This window comes from Gallus gallus, chromosome 2 (assembly GCF_016699485.2).
Source record: "Gallus gallus isolate bGalGal1 chromosome 2, bGalGal1.mat.broiler.GRCg7b, whole genome shotgun sequence".
NCBI lineage: Eukaryota > Metazoa > Chordata > Aves > Galliformes > Phasianidae > Gallus > Gallus gallus.
The window spans coordinates 82,848,128-82,871,134 of NC_052533.1; the positions used below are offsets into that span (position 1 = coordinate 82,848,128).

Consider the following 23,007-nt stretch of genomic DNA (forward strand, 5'->3'; position numbering starts at 1 on the left):
ATTATGTTTGCAAAATCCATTATATGCACTGAGAGCTTTGGCTGTGATTTGCCTCAGAAATCTTTATCCACTTCAATTCTGTTTATAAAATTATACTTTCTATTATTTAGGTAATATATACTGTCAAGAATTGTGGGAGTATTTGCTGTTTCTTGTTGCTTAAAAAACAAAATCACACTGAATCCATGGCAGGGGTTTTGAAAACATATATGTTGTCTCTCAGGTACTGTAAAGCAGTCAGAAAACAAGTCAGAAAAGAACAGTGCCCATGTAAGTGGTAATTACTGGACTTGCGTGCAACCTTCCTAAGTATCTTTTTAGTTTTTATTCACTAGCTAATGACTCTCCTCCCTACCACTCTGAGCACAAGTGCGCTCATGTCCTTGTCCTTATCTTCATTACAGTTGGATGAATTTTTTTCCAGGGCATAAATCCAATGAACTTTTTCTAATATATAGGCTCTTTGTTTTAAGGCAGCTGCAGTGTCGTTTCTACTGCTTTGAAGCCATTACTTTTGATATAAGGTAGCCATCCGAAGCCTTTGCTTTGGTTCCGCTTGCTGGAGATGGCATGGAAACAGAAGTTTTTATGTTCTGGACTTTCATTTAAACAAACCGAAAGAGTAGCAGTTTGAAAGATTTCAGCCTTCAGTTGTCATTAAAGCAATTTTTAAGTTAGCAGTTTAGGTATAGAGAAAAAAGCACAGAGTGCTTGCGCATACCACGTTTATGTACCTTTGCTAAATTCATAGTAACTTTCTGAGTTTTCTGCTAAAGAAAAAAAATATTTTCTTTTACTCTCATGTAATCTCTTCAGAATTTGACCGAACCTCATCTGCGGATTCTAAATGCATAGCATGGGAAACAGGAGGAGTAGTTCACTCCTAGGCAGAACAAAACAGCATGACTTTACCCCATCCCTGAAGGTGTTCAAGGCCAGGTTGGATGGGGCCCTGGGCAACCTGATGTAGTACTTGATCTAGCAGTTGGTAACCCTGCCTGTGTCAGGGGGGCTGGAACTTGATCTTGAGGTCATTTCCAAGCCAATTCATTTTATGATTCTGTGACTTCATCTGACATTATGGAGACCGTGCTGTATCACTGTGCCACCCCAGAAGAATTACAATGGAATATAAGGCAAAAACATCACCGGGAGAGACACAAACATCTTTATCCATTGTACAGACATTTTAGTAGGTACAGAGAGCAATGGCCAGTAGCCTGGGAAACAATCTCCATCTATCGGCAAAAGATTTCTTCTCTGCATAGAATTTTCATAGGACAGCACCTCAAAAGGAAAAAAAGAAATACTCCTTACAGCTTACTGATTTACTGTAGTTTAACACTGAGGAAATAACTGCCAGGGAAAATTTAAGCCAGATATGAGACAGTGAGTATTCCTTATGACTTAACCTGCCTCCGACAGCACATGTCGCGGGACTGGAGAACCCAGCTTCAGGAATGTGGATTTCTTTAGGCAAATTCTGATGTAATGACAGAAAAATGGTGCTTGATTTTAATTGCATAATAAAGTCTGGTTTATTTTGATAGTCTTGAGAGAGAGCACGTTCACCACGTTCAGATTCATCTACAGATCCAGGGCTTGGGGAGTAATTGACTCTGAAGTTCAGGCCCTGGGTCACTTCTTACAGGAACTTAGATATTTTTTCATGGCTTCTTTCTAGCTTCAGAGATTTTGAAGTGAGCTGATTTTCTGATCATGTACAACTGGCTGCCAGACAGGGTGTTTTACTTGTAATCTCTGAACTGTAGCCTGTCTGTTGTCACATCCGTTCATGCTGGGAAGAAGGTCAGCCTACCCAAGAAAAAGCAGTTGCACTGGGTATTGTTTTACATGTTTCAGGGCGTGTAATTTTTCAGTGAAATGTCTTATTTGGTATTCAGGTATTTGATAAATTACCAGCCCTGTTGATGGTAGAGGAGAGCAATAGTTTATTTTGATTAAAAGTGTGAGTGAAATAAAGACGCCAGTAGGATGTGAGTGGCACAACCTACTTTTGTTAGATAAATGCATTTTTGTGTGTAGTTTTGTTAAGCATTTACCTAAATATTTTAAAATCATCTTATATGCCTCTTTGGTATTGAAAATGGTTTTGATATAACACAGAGCACACATCTACGTGTTGCCTGCCTATCCATAACATTTGATGTCCTGAGGAACTGTGTGTGTTTTGCCCTTAGAAATTTGGGAATGCATGGAAGTATTTAAAATCTGTGACTGTCTCTGGCAGTGTATGTGCTGTAACTAATCTGATCCTACAGCAGCTTAATTATCAGCATGAGCACATGCCGCTGTATAGCGGAAGAACTGTGCAATAGAATGAGGATAGTATGTATGAAATTCAGTATTTCAGTGATGTTCCCAGTTCTTGTTTACTTTCTTGTTTATGTCACCACAGTTGCAGACAGCCAGCAGAAAAGATGAATGAGTGCTGCAGAGTTCAGGGAGCAGCAGTGGGCTCCTCTCTTCCCTGTACTTCATCAGCACAGGTTGTTGGGCTGCTCACAAGAGACAAACTAGGGCGTAGCCTTTTCCCCTGGGTCCCTCCCAGCCTGATGGGGTAGGGCTGGCCTTCCCTGCTGGTGGATGGTCTTTGGTTGGCTTGGAATACTGATGCATGGCAGGGCTAAGTCTGTCTGGAAAATATGGACTTACACAGTTGTGTTTTGTTGCATTTGATCCAAAATGTTGCTATGTGCTGATTTAAGCAGTAGGTAGGATTTGTTAAATGTATATCAATTTGCAGTGCTTTTGGGGACAGCCTGGCTCTGTTGTGGTCAGGCAGAGCTGCACTGAGGCTAGAGGAGCAGTTTCCATGCTTTTGCTAGGAAGCAGCTGCAGGGAAAGCAAGTAGCAGGCTACAAAGAGTTGTCCAGGCAAAAGTGGGACTGCTGCAGTCGGAGGCCTGGGGAGGCTTAGAGCTCCTAGAGCTTTCAAGGACTGCCTTTGCTTTTGGACAAACATCATTTCCCCAGAACCCTAAAGGGAGATATTTTAGTGCTAAAACTGAGAGTAGCATGCTGCATATAGAGGCAGAGTGAACTGCTTGCAAACTTCATTTTCAGTGCCTTAACTTAGGTAATGCTTTGTTTTCCCTTCCTGTGTTGGAACCGTGAGGTGAGCATGTCCATACAGCTGTGGTGGCATGTAGCTGGGGCAAGGGTGGAGAGCAGCCAAGTGCCCAGCACAAGGTGATGATCTCCCTAAAATGGCTACATCCATTTGTAGGGTGCTGATATGGCTGCTCATAGCTAATTCCCACTGTGTTTCTTTGTGAACCAGGCTAAAAAAAAAACAAGTGATTTCTAAAAACCTCCAGTTACCTGAGCTTTGAGATTTGTTATGACCACAGCTAAAACTGCTTTGCCCTGCAGAGAAGCTTCACTTTTGTCTATAAGGTAGGAAGATACCTGCAAGCTCCTTTCTCAGTTGTTTTTCAGTAGAAGTTACTGACATAAAAGTCTGAATGTAATTATTTTGCTGGAAAAGAACAGTTTTCTTGGTGTGCTTTATATAATATGGCTAGCTGCTGTCTCCCTTAATTAAATTATGAAGTGTTCGGAGAGAGAGAAATTGCTCTCGCAGTGGGCTCGCTGACCCTGCAAGGCGTACTGAGGAAGTTGAAGGCAAAACGACTGTCCTCTACTGAACTGTGTACCCTGAAAGAATACTGGAGATGTAAATAGTGCAGATATGCTATCCAAAGACAGGAGTGAGAGTGAGCCAAAGTTTCCTCCCATATTTTTCTTTAATTGTGTTATAGGAAATGGTTCTGAATTGTTTTATTTCCTAATAGTCACATCCTTATTAGCCTCATGTTTTTCCTTCCCATACTCCTACTGTGGGCTGTATTGTATGTGGGAATTTCTGCACTATAAAACCTAAAAACTCGTTACAGAAAAACAGTTCATAATTTATAGAATCGTTAGCCGTTTGTACTCCATGGTCGTGCCTGCTCATCTACGTGCATGCTCTGAAGTGCCCCATGTTTTATTGCAGATGTGGGCAAGATTTGAAAGGATTGTTGAGACTTTTCAATTGGCTATTTATGATTTTATTGGTCTTCATAAATTAAATATCCTCTTTATTTTAGAAAGGACATGTCAAAATGCCAGAAGGAAGGGACAGAGGAAAATAAATTCCTTGTTCCCTTGAGATGCAAATTCTTCTCTCCCGCTTTCTCCTGTGCACCGTGGGGTGACCAGAGTAGCACAGCTTGTCAGGAACTTGAGCTCATCATTGCAGGGAACCCCATGATGTTAGGAGGAAGAGACCTATTGTTACCTCTGCCATTAAATGCACAAATGCCATTTTTCTTTCTGCTGTTCTCAGAAACTAATGAAATCATAGCAGATCATTGTCATTTGAAGCTGGTTTACATTCTGGAGGAAAGACCCCTACCAATTTTTGTCTTCTTTCATAACTGTAAACAGTTTCAGTACAAGACATCATCTTTGTGCTTTTTGAGTTTATTCTTATGCATTTTGCTTCTCCCTTTTATTGGGTTTGTTCTTGAATCTTATCAGTGAGTAAGAGCTGAGCTTTTTTAATTCAAATGGCATAAAGCCCAATCCCCTGAGATTAGCTGGCAAATGATTCTGGGCACCTTGCCACCTGGCATTTTTCAGAACGGGGCTGCTAATAAAACACCGGAAAAAAAATAACATTGTTCCAGACATGCAAACCCCTGAAGTTTCAGCGAGTGAGGAGTGACAGAGCTTTCACAAGCACACCCAATATTCTGTAGCATGGCTATGAAACTGCTCAGGAAATACCATCCTAATACCTCTGTAGAAGAATGATACGGAAGTAAATGTTCTTTGAGTGCAAATTAATTTTCCCTTTATTCAATTTGCAGTTGAAATGCATATTCCTCATTTTCTTAGTGCTTTGTTTCCACATTGAGATCTCTGGCATTGCTGCAGCAGAGTTGAGCCCTGAGAGCTTAGCAGACTGCCACAAGGCCATCTTAGCACTGAAAAGTATATTTCCTGGGTCCTTGGCTATAAGGATTCCAGAGAAATCTAAAGAATATTTGTTGACTGCAAAAGAATCAAGAATCACAGAATTGTAGGGGTTGGAAGGGACCTCTAGAGATCATTGAGTCCAACCCCCCTGCCAAGCAGTCTCCCTAAATGACTTTGAATGCAATGTTTCCAACACAGCAACTGGCATTTTCTGCTTATAATTTTTGTTTCTTCAGAAAACCTCTAAAACTCTCGACTCCTGGATAAATGGGTCCCAAGCCATTTAAGGCTTTATAGGTCTAGACTAATATCTTAAAACTAGCAGGCTTGCCCAAGCAGATTTTGCCTTACGGATTTAATATGCTCATGAATTAAAATGCCACTAACAAGCAAGTTGCCAAACCCTGCACCAGCTGAAGTTTTCTGTACACATTTGACAGGTTGTTTCATACACAGCATATGGCAGTGGTCTGTAGGCACTGATTTGCATAAGTAGCCTAGCCAAATGCAATAAAAAAGAGGTGCACAGTAGGAAATACTTCTTTAGTCCAAGAAAAAGGATTTCTTTTCTTTTTTTTTTTTCTTATGGTTATTTTCTCCCTTCATTCTTGCTGTCTGCTTTCTTTATTGAGGAATAGTTAGTGGTAGCTGTAGACTGGGAATGCCAATAAGGCAACCTTGAGCAACTAGTTATTTCTTCATGGTTTTCCTTTTGTAAAGAGTAGTAATAACATGTCCTGTGTTTCTTCTAAGAAACCACATTTTCCTGTTTTCTGAATGTAATGGAATATAATTAGATGTATATACCCTGTTGTTTATTTGCTGGAGCCTTCTTTTGTATTCACCCCGTCATCATCCTGGTTTTCTAGTGGCTTTGTATAGACTTTAAAAATAATTCAGAAAGAATGACAGTGTGTTTGGAGGAGGGAAAGGGTTCAGATCTGTAGTAGCTTTCAGAAGGTAAAGACTTTACAATGCACTGCCAAAAACCCAATGGGCTTAAGCAAGGCTGACATTTTTCACTCCATTTTCTGCTGTAGCTTCCACCCAGGTGTCATTCTCGCAGAACTTTTCTTGTGCCAGTTATTTAAATTATATACAATTTGTTCTGTGTGTTTCTCAGCATTCAAGTAATGTAAACAGGACATAAAGTTACACCATACAGAATTGTCTTTTATTTAAAAGAAAAAAAGTGATATTTCTATCTTTCATGTATACTTAGAGTGACTCTGGATGAATAAATAATATTAATTATTGAGAGATCTCTATTCTGTGTGCTGGACCAGTAGTTAAGTAGTTGCTGTGATGAATAAGGCATTGAGCTAAGTTCCTGAGTTGCTGACGTGATTTTTTTCTATCTCTTGCTCAACCTGCAGAAAAGCAATAAGAAAGGGCCTACATTTCTGCTCTGAAATAAGACTGTAGTAGAAGAGAATAAAGTTGGTCTGTATCTGTGACGGCTTTGAGTTCAGCGCCATGAATAGAAAGCAGTAGGAGGGTGCCTTTCCAGCCAAAGGGCAAGCAGACACTGATGTCTCCATGAAGGCCCCTGCAGCCTTTGTCAGGCTGGCTGCTTCCCAAGGCTGGTGATAACTTGTGTGTCTCGTGCTCATCTTCCTTGCTCAGTATCTGGAATGACTTCCAGCTGTCTGGTTAAATCCTTGGCAGCCAGTGCTGATGCCAGCAAGGATGTTTGATGTCTGCAGCAGAAGAATTCAGCTCATTCTGATGACCATGTAAATGAATTAGATTTATGTTTGGCGTCAACACTCTTGCACAGGAGAAGGCACTGGTGACAGGAGTGACTTTTTCTTTACAAAAACAGGCTGGATGAGTGATTGAGCTTTTTCTTCTCTTTCTTCAAGCAAACTGGAACTGAGATTCTTCTTGGGAAGAGCCTAGCAATTTTTACACCTCACTCCCCCCTTCTTTTTGTCTCCAGTGTGTTTGATAAGCTATGGGAAGAAACCCTAAATGAAAAGACAGAATTTCTGTTGTCTCCCAGAGAGTATCTGAAAGCTCAAGCTAGTGTGTGTGCAGCTTTAATTTTGGATTCAGTTTCACAAGAAGTAATTTTATATAGGATAACGGAATCATTGAGTAGAACCATAGAACTTTTTGTGCTGGGAGGGACCTTAAAGATGATCTAGTTCTAACCTTCTGCCATGGGTAGGGCTGCCACTCACCAGATTAGGCTGCCAAAAGCCCCATGTGACATGGTCCTGAACACTTCCAGGGACAGGACATTCACAACTTCTCTGGGCAACCTGTTCCAGTGCCTTACCACCCTCATAGTGAAGAATTTTTTCCTTATATCTAATCTAAATCTGCTCTTTTATTTTAAAGCAATTGTCCTATCATGACATTAGTAGAGTCCCACTTCAGCTTTCCAGTAGGCCTCCTTTAAGAACTGAAAGTCCTCAGTGAAGTCTTCTCAGAGCCTTCTCTTCTTGAGGTTAAGTGTTTCATTATAGCAGAGGTGCTCAAGCCCTCTGATCATCTTTGTGACACTCCTCTGGACACTCTTCAAAGATCCATGCCCTTCTTGTGCTAGGGGCTCCAGATCTGAATGCAGCACTGTCGGGGTCTCATGAGGACAGAGTAGAAGGGGAGAATCACCTCCCTCGCCCTCCTGACCACGCTTCTTTAGTTGCAGCCCAGGATACAGTTGGCTTTCTGGGCTGCAAGAGCACACTGCCAACTCATGTCATAAGTTCCTGAAGTGGGAATGGACAGGGATTTATTTATTTACTCTGAAGTCTGTGCTAACCAATCTACACTGTCAAGTGAAAATGGTATGATGTAGTTCATAACGTTGTTTTACACAATTCTTCAAGGAAAAAGGAAATGTAATGTATGAGATGGCCTAACCATGCAGGAAACAGTTGTGGATTTACCAGGAACAGCGAGTGGATCTTGAATTCTCACAGAATGTGTGATACTTTCTGAAAACATTTTCTTAAAACCTGCAATGCCTATTACTTACCCTGAAGGGAAGATCTCGTCCTTTAGTGTTCTTGAAGATACTGGCTGTTCACTTGCTTTTAAGTTGCACAGTTATATACTTGTCAGTATGATTAATGAGCCATGTAAAGCATGCGCGCACACACACACACACACAAAAGAAAAAAAAAAAAAAGAGGGAACAATGACAGATCTTCCCTGAGCAAGAGACAAGAAATAAAAAGGCAGTAAGTATTTGGTACAAAAGCAAAACAGTTTTTACTTTCAGCTGTAGGATCTGATTCCAAAATACCACAGTGAATGCTTATATTAAGTGTATTTATGAATTTTACATCCCAGATTTCAAAACTGTACATTAAGAAAGTGAATGCGTGTACCATGGATGCCACAGTAGGCACATGCTTTATGTCCATCAAGTGGATGAGAAACTTGGTGGAATTGTTTGAAGCCTCTTCATGCGTCCATCAAGGTGGGATGTCACTCAGTGCAACTCACCTGCTCAGGGAAGGGTCAGCTCAGCAGGCTTTGCAAGGCTGGGTGCTGACTGCCCCTAAGGATGGAGACTTCACAATTAATTGGTTCTATTAATGTATATAGAAAACATATACTTAGGTTTAGTTTAGGAGAGCTGATACCAAAAAGGAATTTTACGTGTTACAGTGTTTACATGTTTACACGCACACTCTTGTCATAAATAGTTTATGTAAAAATCATACTAAGTCTATCGCAGCATTTCCTCACTGAAGCCGTGACATACACAAATTCACAAGTGCTTCTGAAAGGTGAACCCTGAGTGATGTCCAGCGTTCATTGTGTATCTTTTTGGGGCAGTTTTGTGGTTCAAGAATGATTGCACTAGTTTGGAATTGTGATAGGAAACTAAGGACATGTAATGCTGTGGCTGAAATTGGTGCTGTAGTTCCGTGACCTTAATACTTAGCAGTGAAACCTCTAGTTTAGTAACTAAGAGAAATCTGCTTTCTGTGGTGTGGGACAAAATTTGTATGGCCTGATAAAGTGGGATCTTCAGTCAAAGTAAAAATTTTCACGTCTTTGTGTGCATGAGGGATGTTGGCTTGTTACCTAGGAATGTGAATCAGGAAATCTGTCTATTGACCCAACAGGCAGAATGACTGACTAACTTTTCTTCCATCTGACCTCCTGCAAAGCTTAAGTTTTCTTTCAGCCTTCCAAGATGTTTTTACTGTCCTCAGAACAACTTCAAAGTTAATATTTCTGTTCAGCTGTTGTTTAAAGCTATCACAGAACTCACCTAAACTGACCCGAAAAAGCATTTTTAAGCTTTAGTTATAACAGTGACCTTTTTTAGAAATGAAACATCTCTTTTGGAACAAGATTTGTTCCTGCTATAAGTGATGTTGCTGCCTATAGGTGTCGGTTTTTTGCCTACAGTGGGGAATTGGTAATTATTTCTGTCTTAGAAGTTGTGATGGGTGACTGCCTTTTGCTGCACAGTGAGATACTGTCTTTATGTGGTTGCCTCCCAAGAAATATTATTTGTCATTATCAGCAGTATCATGGATGAGTAATGCAAGATCAGTTGAATAACTTGGTGTAGCACTTCCTGAAGAAAGACAACATGCTGATGTGTGAACAAATTCAGTATTGTTATCAGGGCTTGAGTATCTTTTTCTTGACAGACTTTACAGCCAGCCCTAATCATCGTAACTGTGATACGCTGCTTTTAGGCAAATGGAAATGGTAGAGCTGTAGCTGAGAATGATAGTGAAATAGGAAAAGCAAGAAGGCAAAATGCCACATTTCTGAAGACTTAATTGTAGCTTCCGCGTTTGCTTATAACCAGTAATGTGGGGCAACTGATATAATCCTAAATTGGGTTATTTTGAAAGCAAATAGAAATAGCTGACCTGGACAAGTATGTGTGTGCAGATAAACATGTGTGTGTATACTAAAAGAAAATAAATAAATAAAAAGGAAAAAAAAGAAGCAGTGGAGGTGAAACTGAGCAGCTTTGGAGTCAAACATCTCATCAGTCAGTCTTATACCAATTCTCATTTTTTTGTGTAGTGCTTTTGAGGCTCTGAAATGCAGATCAGCAAGTATTTGCTAGGACAAATGGGAAAGTTAAGAGGGATAAAAGTGTAGCATTTTATCGAACTATTAAATTAGTTTTAAATTTCCACTAGAAATCCCATTGCTGGGAGAAAGACCTGAGAAAATGCCCATAAAGATTCTAATGGCCTTAACTGGAAACATCTGCACAAGTCAGGTGCTGCTTCTTATGTCTGTTCAGCAGCTGAAGAGGCTGAGGTTTAGCTATGCTGAAGTTGCAGGAAATGGGCTTAAAAGGAACCAGAACCAGAAATGGATGGTTTGACTGTCTATCTGGGCTTGGGCCATGGGAGCTCTGCCATTGCAATGAGCAGAGCAGAGGAACCAGAGGTGTCACCTGAAGGGCCACTGCAATACTCACATTCTCCATAAGCATGAGAGAATGGGAGGAAGGTGCACCGAGGGACCTTTTGCATAAAGAAACACTTTGCCTAGCAGTTAAGTGAATTTATATTACAAATTAAAATTTCCATTCCCCGTGGCAATTAAGCTACTAAAAAGTAGCTTACCACATGGAGCCTCCTGAAAGAAAACCATTGCCTTTATGTGTTTGTGATATGTACAACTGATATGCATATACATAATACGAATATATATTACAATATGTATAATACTATGTATAAGTAACGTCTGTATATATTTTGTGTATATGTAGTGTGTGTGTGTATGTTTATAGTTTGTATTTCCTTGATTAATTAGGGAAGTAGCTAGGGCTTTTTTACAGCCAATGACTGAATTAATAATGAACAGAGAAAAATGTAGTTTAGATGAATGCTTTTGTGTGGCTTTGGTCAAATTACTTAGAGGTGGAAATAATCAGCGGTTCAGTTAAGTGAGAGGCATGATATATATTGGAAAAGCTCCATCGTATGTCAGATGTTTTACAACTGTGATAAATGACTCCAGATAAATAATGCTAACATGTGTTCAACAAGTTCAGGCCAAGTGCAGTACGGTATGGTAAACAGAGATTGCACTTCAGGAATGTTTGAAAATATAAATGGATGATATATGCTTTTGAATAGCACTGTGAGTATAGCGTTTTCTCTGTGGAGGATAAAGGAAGGATTCTTCGAAGATGCTTCAGACTTTTTATTATTAATATTATTATTTTTACAAGTACAGACCTAGAGGTTTGCTGGTACTGAAAGTGATTGGGCTGTTCAGCTGTTTTGAGCAGTGTAGTGTCTTGGAGTGTATTCCAGACAGGTTTGAAATAGACATGAAATTGCCTTGGGTCAGCACAAAACTAAATTGTAGGGAAAAGAAAACAATACTTGGAGGGATTTTTCCTTTAAATTTTATTTATTAGGAAAACTGTTGATGGAGAGTGAAACTTTACAAGGAAGTTAGTCACAGTGAAGCGAGGAATGCTGCTGGTTCTGTCAACTTCATGAGGTGAAGAGAGCTCCTTCCCTTAATGGGCAGTACTCTGTTGCTTGGGAAGGAGTTGCGCAGCTGTGCTTTCAGAAAAGCTACCCTGGTCCCAAAGCTATGTTTGCTATTCCACCTCCCCCCCCCCCCCCTTCTTTTTTCTAAACTGTTGTGGCAGGAAAATACATATGTATGTGTGTGTGTATATACACGCACACATATATACACACACATACGTATATATACGTAATATTGTATTACTACTACTGCAGTAGGAGAAAGTACATTGCAACCACTAATTCATGTGTTTTGAAGTTCAAAGTGTATAAATTTAAGGGTACAGATTTTAATTACCTATTTGTTTCATTCTCTTTGTTTTGCAAGAATGATATAAGTCTTGAACAGGACAAAAAAGTAACAAATGATATTGCCAGTTCCTCTGTGGAACCCATATCCAAAGCATTTTAAAAAAAGCAAGAAAAAACAGTTTTCTGCCAATGTATATTTACAAGTATATTGAAAAGTCCCTTGATCTCACTTGCAAAAAGGTGTATAGTTCATAATCCACTGAAAAAAAAAAATAAGAACACAGTGCTGTTGACGAGGAAAACAAGAATTTGGACATTGTTTATTTCATTTCAGAGTAGCACTCTATATTTTCGATCTTATCTTAATATGATTTCTTATGTAATTTTCGCTGATGATTCTTCTCTAAACTTTAATTCTGGATCTGGAGGGTCTGGAATTTAATGAGGTGCTCAAGCAGCCTTCAGTGGCAGGAGTCATTTGCTTCTTCTCCCTTCATCCCTTCATTGGCAGGAGTCACAGAAGAGCAGGCTGCACCAGAGCTGTCAATGGAATGAGGTCCCGTACTAATGCAAAGCTAATGCTCTAACACTGACTTTCTGTAGCTGTCAGCCTCAGCTAAAAGGATTGCAGTTTCCAGGCTGTGCAGCTTAAAAGACCGTTCCTGTCTCTGTTTTAGATGGTTTCAGTGGTGAGGGAGGAAGTGAAATAATTTTCTCTACCAGAGGCTGAATCCAAACCTGCTTTTTATGTAAGCGTCTCTCACAGTGGTATGTAGGATTTGTGAGGCTCATGCTCTTAAGCAAACTCATTTTCAAATGCAACTGAACAAAGCATTCAGCATGGAGGTTTTTTTTACTTGCTATATCTGTCTGGGGAGGTGAAACTGTCACTCAGATATTCTCTTGTATACCCAATCATGCCGCCAGTGTCACACATCTTGTTCCTGGAAATGTGAGGTGTCTGGTAGGGCTGCGAGCTCTGGCACACGGAGCTCAGGACTGCTAGCTCCTGCACAGTGTTACCTTGCTGTGCTTCCTGCTGTGCTTATCCTCTTACCCATTCTAGTTTATTCTTGGAATTTTCCTTTCAGTTGTTAAAATGGTGCATGTTTCATCTGTCTCAGCAACTTCAGAGCGATGGGAAATTTGTGGACCTGAACTGTTTTGACATCTGCTTAAAGTATTTGTGCTGATCCCATGATTTCTTAATTTCTTTAAGGTTAGAAATCATCTTATTTTAACTTGATTTCTGTTAATTTAACTATATCCTTTAGGTATACAACCTACTAAGGGTTTGGGTTTTCGTACAGTCTTTCAAGTAACTATAGCATAGTTTCTATTTTTCTCAATTTGATCTGTATCTTAAGTGTGCCCGTGACTTTAATGAGGTGAGCATTGAAGGCAAACAGATCAGTGATATCCAGGACAGAACTCCCGTACTGCTTCTAATAAGAATCCTAAAACACGTCAAGACGCGTGGTAAAGGACAGGCCAGCTCCCTCAAACAGAGCTGATTAACCAGCCTAATGCTTTTTATTGAGATCGTGTCTGCTGGAAACTGAGACTTTCTTAAGGGACTGTTGTTTGCTTCATGACTGTGTAATACTTAGCAGAACAAAGACCTGGTCTGTTGAAATGCTTTGTATTCAATGTTGGTAAAGCCTAAGCTGAATTGCTGTGTCCAGGTTTGGCCACTTAAGAATGTGCAGTGACTGGCAGAAAGCCTGGAGTGTCTCCCATGAGCTCATGGAATGTGGACTCTGGGATTTAAGGATGTGCAATACCACTGCAATCACCAGCAGCGCTCTCAGAAGCAGTGCCTTTATCAGATTTCTATCATCACTCCCTGCTGATATTGTCTCTTTTGCCTGCTGCCTTACTCAGATGAGTGCTCTAAGCCCGCTGTCTACATTTTCAAGCAGCTTCTGATAATGTTAAACATCTGCAGTTAATTGGGAGGCTAAGTCCCCAGAGGTCTTTCAGCTGGAGAACCCTGATGCACTTCCTGAGGATGGACAGGGATCGCTGGAACACCCCAGTCTTACAGCTATCCTCTGACTTGTTTTGGCAAGTCTTATGCAACATCAAGGATGCATAAGCTCAGGAGCTCATTCACGTTCTTGGCAGAAACTTGTCTCTTTGAGCTCAAATGTTTCTGCCTCTTTCCTAGCTGTCAGCATGGATAAGACCCAATTCTAGGGATAGCAGGTGTGAGACTACATTTTTTGCCCTTTTAAAAAATATATATTTTTTGGTAATTGATTGATATAATTTGCTTGTTGCTGTCTGTTTACTAATACCTGCTGAGAATGCAGGGCAACATGTTGGCACAGTATGCTCTAAATGGAATGAGACCAGAAAACTCAAATAATGACCAGCATCGCGTTATTAAATGCTTATAATCCGAAAAGCACTGATGTCTTTGTGTAAGCACAAGCCTACAGCTCAGCAATTCAAAGACCTTGTTTCAAACTGAAACAGTGATTGAAGATTTGCTTTGACTTAGGTTTTTTTTATAATTATTTTTTATCCTCACATTGGTTGCAGTAATCTCTAAAGAAAACGATATGTTCTTCTACAGTATTTTCTTTTCTAGCAGTTTTCCCTGGCTACATTTACTTGCATGATGTAACCTATATTTTAGCATAACAACTACTTTCCTACCGTATTACTATCCAGGGAACAATTCTGCATCAGCAGGGAGATGAATAAGATGACCTCTCAAGTCTTTGCCATCACCACCTTCTGTAATACAGTGCTGTAATACTTGACCTCGTTCCATAGCCGTTTTCCTTCTGTAACCCTTTGACTCTTACAAAGAGCATTCACAGCATTTTTGGCCGTATTAAAGCGCTCTCCTATGAAGTTATCAAACTTAAATGCTGTTTCCTGCACTTCAGGATTGAAGAGCTTATTAGTGCCTTTGCATTCAAGTGAGGAGGACCTATCCAAATAAATCCAAGCAGGGAGATGTGCTGCAGTGCTTGTTCTATAGCAAGACTGAATATGCTGAACAGGCAGAGGAGATATATTCTTTTGTAATATGTTGGCAAGGCTGTAACTTTCAAGCATGCCTTTCTAGTGCTGCTTTTTATGTTGTGGAAGGAAGGAAGACCTGCTTGAGCAGTCTGTTCTAGCTCTTTACTCCCTTGATGAACCTGCATATTGTGCTTCACTGCCATTGCTCTTTCCTCCAGTGTTCAGAATGCATCAGTAAGCATTGTACTGGATGTGAGGCATAACTCGAGGGAAATTCTATATACTGGCTTGCAAAATGAGAAAGGAAAAATGTGAGAGAACTAATTTGGATGCCTTGCTGTCCCTGCTTGCTCATAACCTTCAGCTTGTAAATAAGGGCAGATGCTGTTTTTTGGATTTGGACCAGCAATGATTCCTGAGAACTCCCCAGCTTCAGTCAGTCCATGAAAACCAGTTTTAGAAAAGATAAATATTTTTTTTGCCGTGAACAACCCCGTATGTTATTTATCTCTTCAGAGGCAACTGACGTATAAAGCCTGTGGTGTTTTTTAATTTTTAATTTTGCTGCTGTTTCCTGTGCCATTAGTATCATTCCTCTTTGACTGGCTTTTACTGTCCCATTCTAATGCTTATGTCATAATTTAAATGCATAACCTACTGTTATGCTCTTTTGCTGTTGGGCTTTTCTACCACTTAGATCTTTTTTTTAGCAACAACATTTCTGCAGAACTGAGTAGGGAACACAACAGTGAGTGCAGAGGTATAAAAGTAAGGGAAAAAGCACCAGACCACTTATGTCAGCCAGGTTCACACTTTCCTCAGCTCACATCAGCTGGTATTTCCATCCTTGTTATTAATGAGTAAGCAGGGCCTTAATACACCAAGTAAGTTAGAAATGGAAACAGCAAAAGGAAGTTTTTACATCATTTTGTTTTAAGATTCCCTTTATTCTTAGCATGAGAAGATGTACAGGTGTAGAATACCAGCCTCCATAGCTGTGATCCACAGGATCCAGATGAAAAGTAAGGTTCCCTTTTGCACTTCACTGTGTAAACAATTACTGCATTTTGACATCTCCTTTTAGGGTAAGTGATTTGCATCTGTGTGTCGTACTGCGTATGGATAGCGTGATAAATGTTCTTCCTAGTTCCAGTGCACGTGGATGGGCTTACAACAGCAAAAGAACAGTAATTTAAAGCTTTCCAAGGGGAATATTCAGGCTAAAGGTTTACCTGCTTGGAAACGAGAAGGCTCCGGGGAGACCTCATTGTGGCCTTTCAATATTTGAAGGGAGCATATGAACAGGAAGGGCAACAGCTGATTACGAGGGTGGATAGTGATAGAACAAGGGAGAATGGTTTTAAACTGAGACAGGGGAGGTTTAGGTTAGATATTAGAAGGAAGCTTTTGACACAGAGGGTGGTGATGCACTGGAACAGGTTGCCCAAGGAGGTTGTGGATGCCCCATCCCTGCAGGTATTCAAGGCCAGACTGGATGTGGCTCTGGGCAGCCTGGTCTGGTGGTTGGCAACCTCACACATAGCAGGGGGGTGAAACTGGATGATCTTTGAGGTCCTTTTCAACCCAGACCATTCAGTGATTCTATGATTCTGTTGTTTCATCTCTGTTTCTTTGTTCTCAAGATCTTCATTTTTCTCTTCAGTCCTCTAGAGCTTTCTTACTGTTACTTTGTTTACCCCAAATGGTTGAATTATATTGCCAAGAGATATAAAATGCAGGAGCAAGAACCTTGGTTTTTACTCCTTGTTTGGAGGACAGTGACACTTGGAGAGGTAGATACATTTGTCACTGAATTAAAATTGTTCTGACAACTTCATGCTAACTCACTTGCGACAGAAAGTAGGTAGGACATCTGGTGCTTCAGAAAATCATCCAAAAGACCTTCAGTTCAAAGCCTTCTTCCCCAAATGGGATTTCCACCCTGCATTCTTTCGCTGTGGGAATGCACTAGGTAGTTGTTGCCAGTGGCTTCTTGCAGTGGAAGCAAAAAATAAGTTCAATCCTGTAAGAACTGTTGGAAAACCTGAGATGTGAGTGTACAGAGCTGCACTGCAATCCTGGCAGTATGGGGTATTTGTCATTGCCAGCAGAAATCTCACCTTGCAGTCCAACCCACAGGCTGTCCTGTGCTTACAGATGCCTCCTTCCCACAGCTGGCGCTTGGCACCATCTTCTTTAAGCCTTTGGCTTAGGGCAGAGGGCAAGGCAGGTTTTGTGGCTTTCTTTCCTCTCGCTCCCCAGCGGTGGATTCTTCACAGAGAAAGGGAAGAAAGATGCAGGCTCACAGCTCTACTCATATGCAGGCCCCATAAAGGATCCCCCTCTTGGGGTAGGGGCAAAGAACCCCATGCTGAGCAGAGGGGCTGTCCCAGCTAATTAGCCAAGCAGCTGTTCTGTCTCTGAATGAAAACAAACTGCTATGGGTTTTGTCCTCATTGTGAGGCTGGCAGCATTCCTCAGGAGGCAGTGAGGAAATTCCTGGTGTTGGTCAGCTCTGACAGTAAGGTGGGTGCTCACTTCTACTGCCAGGCTTGGAGTGACATACACACAGCCCATTGCTTTTCATCAGCTCCTACTTTATTGTGGGAAAGTCCTTTTTCCTCACCAAGTGCCTAGCATTTATCCCTGGATTAGTGGGAGAATATATAACTAGAGTTTACATGTGACACTGCACTCGTGAATACAAAACCAACTATTTGTACAGGAAAAAGAAGTAAAACCAAGATCAGGTAAAGAGAAAAAATGAGGATTTGTGGTATGCAAAACAAAGTGATCTCAGCAGAAGCAGCAATTATGTAAATTTATTAGTGGGCAATCTGCCTATGAATGAATCCCCCTCTCGGGGGTCTGAGAGTAAAAGCAGTGCGTGTTATCTTGCCAACAAATTTATTGCTAGCTTTTGTGGACAAAAACAAAACAACTGAGGCTCTTCTTGGCATTGGACCAGGTTTTTTCTTAGAGTACTGTTTTAATTTGCTTGATGTATGTGTAAGAATGGCACACTGCAATAATTACTTTTATACAGTCACCCTAGGGATCTGCAGTCCTGTAGGTACCTATGCGTCCACTTGAGTTAGTGCGGTGAAGTCCATCAGGCAGCCTGTTTTCAGGATGGGACCCAGGCACCTGAGTTTTTGTTGTTCTGCTCCAGTTTTAGCCTAGTTTTACGGTTGTGTAAATTCATTCAGATTCTTCAAATTCAAATTGAAGTAGTGTAGTAATAAATTTAGAGGTGTGGCTCTCTGCATTTCCAGAAAGTTTTGGTAATAAACAACTTTATTTTTTGTTTACCCTCCCCCCCCCCAGTCAGTGCTGGTGGAAAACTGCTGTTGATTTAAATTCTAAAAGGCAGATTAACTATTACTTCTTTCTACTGAACATTCTAGACAAGTGTTTTATTCATTGTTGCAGGGAGAAGATATGAAATGTTAGTTTTTTAGCACCAGCCGGTTTGCTAATGGAAGACAGAATATTACTCCTTCTGTCTCATGCAGGGACTTCAGCAATGAATAGCAGGAAATATTTAAAATGTCCTTTAATTAGATCTGCACCAGGTGCCCTGCTAATGTAATCAAATGTAGAGTTAATCTCTCTTTTATGTTTTTGTTAGGAAGGGAGCTTCATCTTGAAATTATAGCTTAAAGAGAAGAAGCATGGATAGGAGATCTTGAGGTCATTCAGGCAGCAGCAAGTGAAGCAGAGCAACTCCCATTTGTGCTCAGCCAGATGTTCATGAGCCTTTGCCAATAGCCCAAAAGGCTGATGCTACATAAATTACTATATCCCAGGGACTAATTCAATGGGTGTGATGGAAGAGGAAGGGAGGAGAATGGTGCCCTGCCGGTCAGAGGTCAGGTGTAGCTCATGGAACTGAGCCAAGCAATATTCAGACAGTTTTTCTTTCTTTTTTTCTTTTTTTTTTTAAATTGTGGATTTAAAAAGAAAAAAAAATTGTTTTCACACAGAAAGTGGAAGGAAAGCCCCAACTTTCATTAGGAATTTAAAGGCCAATTACTATTTTCTTTAAAAAAAATCCTACTTCCTACGTAGTCAAAGGAATTGAATTCTCAATGAAATCTGAGCCTCTGACAGTCATCTTTGAAAATATATAGTCCCTTTTGAAAGCTACTGGTGGTCTGATAAAGTAAAGATCTTTAAGGCTTCTCTTGCTTTCTGAAAAGATATCAACTGCAGACTGAACCACCTCACCTCCACTGTCATGTTTGAATGGAATTTCTCTAGAAAAATCCCTTTTCATCTAGTGTGTGTTGTTTTACTTTCCTCTCCAGGAGAGTTATTTTTACAGAAGTAAAAGCAAACAAACAAAAACCCAGGGTAATAAATAATGGTTTTCTTTTAAAGTGTGAAGCTTTCTCTCAAACAAAGCACCATGACTGCAAGAAAAGGAGGCACTTCTAGCTTGCAGCCTCTCATGCGCGTGTCTATTATCACAAGCCCAGTTTATTTGACATCCCACTTGTAGGAAGAGGTGGTGAGTAAGGACTGTCAGTGTCTTTCAAGAGAATGTATGTAGGCCATATGGGGCAACGGATGATTTAACAAATGTGACTCTTCCTTGTTGCAGGATGGCAAATAAGAATGAAGCTTATGCAGTTTGTACCATACCAGTATCAGTTTTTCCTACTGTGTGTTTTCAGTGGAGTTTACTCTGATGTTGAATGCTTGAGGATGTCAGTGCTGATGCCTTCTAGTTTCTCAAAATGTCCCTCAGGCTACCAATGAAAAGCAGAATTTCAGGGGTAGCTAAACTGGAGTCCCAGTTTAGTCAATCAGTACTGCTCTATCAATGGGAAGCTACTGTGGAGGGATAGTGCCTTTTATCTTTCTCCTAAAATAAGGAAATAAGCAGTGCCCTCTAGTGTTAGTTACCATCAAAGGAAACCTCAAGGGGACTTCTCTATCATCTAGATAACCACAATTAAACTTTCTTCGCAACTGCAGGTGCCACTCTTTCCTTTCTTCTTCACTACTTTTGTTCAAGAAATAAATACAGTAGCATAGCTGACTGTGACATACCTTTCTGAAATGTGGCCACTGATAGTTAAGTAGACCCAGTCAGTCAACTTGGACTCCCTGACCTAATTTATCTTGTCCAATCTTGAAGCATAGGAGTGGGTAGGTCTGCAGTCCATAGCTGGCCTTGTTTTTGTTTTTAATGAAAGAGATAGGTAGTCCTGGAGTTTTACAGAGTGGCATAGCATTGTGTTTTCCTGCCTGATGTTAAAAGGCTCAATTTCTGCGTAATTCAGTCCTGACATAAGCTTGCACAGAGCATGTTAATGCCAGTCAGAGTGGGGTCTTTTGGGCCGCCCTGGGAACACCTTGGAGTTTTTTTGGTTCTAGTAACAGTAGCAGTGCATACTGCTTCAAAGCCACCCGCACCATTTGTTTCAGCTACAGAATACTCTGTCAGGGATGTGCCTGTGGGAACTGTGGTCACCTCTGTTTTTTAATGGAGAAAGCTACTTTTCATGCTGTTTGGAAGAGAGCAAAGCTTTAAATCGCTAATGTAAACCAGACAGTGCTAAAAAAAAAAAAAAAATGCTATCTGCTTTCTCTGGTTTCTGAGTTGTCTTCAGTGTGAAAACATTGTAAGCAAAAGTGCCTTTCCATCTCTGTGTTTTAATTTGTTTTTTACTATAGCAAAAGAGCTTATTGGTTCTTTTGGCCTTTGAGTTTCTGTTGGTGTTTTTTCACAGCCTCAGTTCTAATCTGATCCTCTGGGGATGAGCCCCAGAGGTCCCCATGGTATTAAATTCACTGTTGGCAAATGAGAATCCCATAAGCCCAAGCACTTCAGAGCTTTCACATGTTGTACAGGCTTAGAGTTTTCTGATGCACAGCACGCAGAAGGAAAATAAATATACAAATCTGTAGAAAGCAACCTATGATAGACCTTGTCTTATAGGGCTTGCTTGCTTTCACTGAGATTCATCATGAACTGTTGCTTTCTAAACCGAAGCATTTTCTAGCAGGGCTCTGAGGAGTAACTCTTTCACTTAACCTGCTTGGGTTATGTTCTGTAAATGTCTCTGGTGGCTGCCAGCAGCACAAGAATTAAACAGTCAGTATATTACCCATAGGTAAGGATATCAGGTGAAATGGTTAAAAGGCTGAATTTCCAACCTAGCTCAAAGTAGTTAGCTCAATGCAAGGAGGGAACTGTGAATGCTGGCTGTCTCTGCATAGATAGCTCAAGTGTTTAGGATATGTGCTGCTGTCCTGTTGCCTCTGCTTTTACCAAACTCAATACTTCCAGTAATTACCGGTTCTTTAACTCTAATGACAGACCCTATCATAGATTGCCTGTAATAATTTTTCATTTTTGCTGCAGATGAGGAGGGAGAGCATTGTTTGTGGTGGCTGCCAAGGATGATGTTATATTCTGTGAGAAGACCAAGGGAAAGAAATGTTCGACATTGTTTCTCTGAGATGTACCAAAAATCTGCATGCATCAATGAAAGCAACTGGCGTTAAAGGATCATAACAATGGGTTGTTAGCCCTTTACCCCAGGCTGAGATGATGATTGTTCCTGTTAAAAAAGAAAAAAGAAAAAAAAAAAAAGAAAAAAAAAAGAAAAAAATAAAGGAAAAGAAAAAACAAAAACAGATGGCATTTGTTAGAAAGTTGATATTTATGTACAAACTTGCCAGCACTTAAAGAAATGGTGCCTCTCTTAATTAAGATGATAATGTACTGCCTTGTTTGGAGAGACTCTGCTCATAATGGTGCTGAATTATGAATAGAGAGAAATTAGTAATAACAAATGCCAGATGGAGGTATCTTTCAAAGGGGAATATTTTGTATAATGTGGCATGTAAAGTTGACAGACCAGGTCTTAAAAGGCCTTTATTATTCTTTAAGCTTTTCTGACAAAATTACTCTTTATCCTGCCAAGAAATGTAGTTTCACATGCCAGTGTGTTTTTAAGCTAGAGTAATTAAAGTATGCCTCCAAGTTTATGGCTTGAAGTGAAATTCATTCCTATGGTGTTTTGTCAGAAATCTATAAACAGGGCAAGGAAGGAGACAACTTGAAACAATAACAGTTTTGCCAATTCTACACGTTCTGCCTTTGAAATCAAAAGCAATTAGGGATGAACAAAACAACTTTGAAAGTGTTTTTAGAAGAAAAAAGTTTTAAGCCTTGCTGAAGTTTTATTTCACTTTTTCCTTTGGTTGAAGATGACTGTTGGGAATAAGAAATGTTTTTTTCTAAAATTAAAATCTGCCATCTTTAATTGAAGCTAAAAAATGATTACTGAGCCGTAAATGCATAAAACCCTCAAATGTTGGGCTTTTTTTTTTTTTTTTATTCCTAAGAGAGATAAATCTATTTCATTTTGTGGTGTAGTAATTAAAAGAGAAATAGAAAGGGAAATCAAGAGAGAAAACTTAGAATTTTATATTTTTATTTTCTCATAAGAATATTCCCAATTCACCAGCATGCCCACTTTGATTGAATGACCCGCTGCCAATCCACTTCTGCCACCCACTGCATTGAAGGTCTTGCGTGAGGATCTTTGTGGGAGGCAAAGGCGGCCACAAAGGTTAGGTGTTGGCCTTATATTGCATTTGTGCAATTCAATATGGAGGAATTTAAGACAGTATAAAGTGTTGTTTGTAGTCTCTCTCTGTCAGATATGCAAATACAGTAGACCAGAAAGACTTGAAGAGCCTTATATTCAGCTCTACCCATGCATTTCCAAATACACAATAATAAACACAAAACATGTAACACAAGAGTTTTTTTTTTCAAAGGCACAAATATTATGACAGGATACAGAAAGATAGCAAGGGAGTTTCTTTTGTCTACACAAAATTATTTCTGTGAGTATGCACTGATAGAGAAATAAATGAAGGGGAATATATTTCACTACTGGATGATGTAAAGAAGGCTTTTGCTTCGTTTAGAAAAAGATCAAGATCAGTTTTCATGAGAATAAAACACTGTTTTGAATTATGCTTAGAACAGACTGTCCGGCTATTTCTGGTATTAACATTCATTGCCATTGTAGAAAGGAATTAACAATAGAAAGATGAGAGCACAAGAAAAGAATGTCTGGAGGGAAGGCAGTCAAGGATGGGATTCAGTGGCTCAAGTTGTGATAACAAAAGCAAAGAGTGTTCTCAGTTGTGTTTTTTGATACTGAGCTGGTTCTTTCAATAAAGCCTAAGTTTACCTCAGTGGAAAAAGAGGAATATTTCTAGGCATTTTCAAAATTACCTTATAACACTGTTTCTCATTGATCTTATTG

General features: G+C 40.0%; 1 protein-coding gene across 15 annotated transcripts in view; it reads left to right on the forward strand.

Annotated features, from left to right (window-relative positions):
- FHOD3 (formin homology 2 domain containing 3) overlaps positions 1–23,007 on the forward strand; it is a 370,010-nt gene that overhangs the window by 146,208 nt on the left and 200,795 nt on the right. The window lies entirely within an intron of this gene.